This window comes from Suncus etruscus, chromosome 4 (assembly GCF_024139225.1).
Source record: "Suncus etruscus isolate mSunEtr1 chromosome 4, mSunEtr1.pri.cur, whole genome shotgun sequence".
NCBI classification, from domain to species: domain Eukaryota; kingdom Metazoa; phylum Chordata; class Mammalia; order Eulipotyphla; family Soricidae; genus Suncus; species Suncus etruscus.
The window spans coordinates 155,868,605-155,871,315 of NC_064851.1; positions in this window are offsets into that span (position 1 = coordinate 155,868,605).

The window sequence follows — 2,711 nt, forward strand, 5'->3', positions numbered from 1 at the left end:
GACAGCAATGTCAGCTCAAACATTACTGCTCTTTAAAGAGATGCCAGATAAATAGATGTCGGTAGATCAGGGGTCTCAAACTCGCGGCCCTCTGTACAACATTTTGTGGCCCGCGGCCGGCCTTCAAATATCGCAGTATTCGCGATTATTCGCTTACCAAATAATCGCAATAAAAATCGCATTAGTAAGAAAAAAATCGCAATAAATATTTGCATACCCCGAGCAGTTCCATTCGGGGTATGTAAATGTTTAATGCGAGTTTTTGCGATTTTTTCTTACTAATGCGATTTTTTTTATTGCGAATATTCGGTAAGCAAAATTCCTTATGCGGCCCTGCCTCACCCCAACTTTGCCTCCTGCGGCCCCCAGGTAAATTGAGTTTGAGACCCCTGCGGTAGAGCCAACTAAGATTTGGAAAATCCAATGAATAAACAAAGTTAATCTTTAAAGGAGTTGATACAGGTTAGCTACTCAATAGACAAAAATATTGTTCTCCCCTTTACCTGAGAAACAATGAAACAAAGTAGTTTGGGTAAACTTATATTTTAAATAAATATGAATATATTGTTTTTCTATACTTTGTTCTCTTTCTCTCTCTTTTACTCTCTCTCCCTGCCCTTTTTTCTTTTAGTTATTATGATTTGCAATCCTGTTACTGAGAAGGTCCAGAAATATTATTTCCAACTATTATTGTCATAATGGCCCTTTTTGAGTCCTAACTGCACTCCCCTCCTATTTGTGGTGCTTCCTATTACCCAGTTCTCTTAGCCCTTATTTGTATTGTCTTTTGTTATTATTCTCATGTTTGCATTTTAAATCCATTTTGTAGTCTTATTTCTATTGCTTTATTTTGTTTTGTTTGGGTCCATACCAAGTGGGCTCAGAGGCTATTTCTGGTCTGTCAGGAGTGATCTCTGATGTGATAGGTTTGGGAGGACCATATACAGTGTCAGGGAACAAACAGATCTCAGCTGCATACAAGACACCTCCAGTACTATCTCTCTGGCCCCTGAAATGTTTTAAATTATAACTTACTTTATTTAAAGACCATAATTTACATATTTGCTCATAGTACATTTCTTTTTTGTGGGGGAGTCACACCTGGTGGAGCTCAGGAGTTACTCCTGGCTCTGAGCTCAGAAATTGCTCCTGGCTTGGGGGGCCATATGGGATGTCTGTCCTGGGTTAGCTGCCTGCAAGGAAAACGCCCTATCACCCTAGGCTAGCTGCATTCGAGGCAAATGGCGTACCCCTGTGCTACCATTTTGGCCCCCATTATACATTTCTTTCAGCCATTTCATGTTCCATCCAATACCAATCTGACCACCATTGTAGAATTCCTTCCATCATTGTCCCTGAATTCCCACCCATTCCACACCTGCACCCTGGCAGGCATGAAATATTATAGTTTATATCTCTTATTTACAGGTAAGTGGTAATAAAATTTCTTTTTAAAAGTACAGCAAAAAGAAAATATTTGTATCTCACAATGAAGTCACTGTCAGGTTGCTAGTTGATCTTCCTGTTATTTGTGCTGTTTCTAATTGTTAGATGGCTTCAAATTTACATTGACATCTAAATTGGTGTGTTCCTACTAGGATGACAATACAGAAAAATTTGGAATTGTTGCATGGCCACATACGCAGCCGCATGATTCAGAAATTATGTGGTTGATAATGTGGCTTTTTGTGGGGCATGGTTTCAGTTGCCATTACAAGAGGAGGGTGCCTTGTACTCACTCTAACAAAGTCCTGGTGATGTCAGCCCAAATAGCAGCTTACCTGGAGTTTTGCTCAGTTTATTATCTGCAGAGATAAGTGGTTATGTGGTGAATCTGGGCCATTGATGAAGCAGTAATTGTGGATAATAGATGCAGCTGGCAAGGCTTCAGCAGGGTGAGGACTTGGCCCACCTCTTCTCCCAAGATTGCCAGTTTTCAGCTGCCAGATGAGTGTACTCATGTCTTTTCCTGAGTGGCTGTGTTTGCATCTCTTTCGAGAATAGACTGAGTCTATGGAGTTGGCTGAATGCAAGTGGCTGTGGTGGCAGCATCATATTATAGATCTCATTCTGAGTGTGTGTATGTATTTGTGTATGTGTGTGTGTGTGTGTGTGTGTGAGAGAGAGAGAGAGAGAGAGAGAGAGAGAGAGAAAGTGGTGCTGAAAAGCAAACCAACTTGCTGCCGAATCATTTTTCACAGCTCTCATTCTGATTCTTTTTTTTTTTTTTGGGCCACACCCATTGGACGATCAGGGGTTACTCCTGGCTATGCGCTCAGAAGTCGCTCCTGGCTTGGGGGACCATGTGGGACACCGGGGGATCGAACCGCGGTCCATCCTAGGCTAGCGCAGGCAAGGCAGGCACCTTACCTCTAGCGCCACCGCCCGGCCCCTCTCATTCTGATTCTTTATGGGTTTTGTGATCTATTTGTTGTTGTGTATGCATCTAATCTGTTCCATAAGAATTCAGAGCATCCTGCATGTATCCTTCCCATCTCCAGGCCCCCTAATTGTTCAAAAACCTTGCCTCCACATACCCCACTATGATAAGCATCCTTGTAAATGACCCCATGGTCAGAGAAAATGGCTGGGTTCTAGAATAGACAGACATTAATTATGACTAAGAAACTATCTACTTATCTCTAGATCCCCTTCCCTCATCTGATGATACCTGTGTATAAAAATTCGTGGAGGTAGGGGCCGGGCGGTGG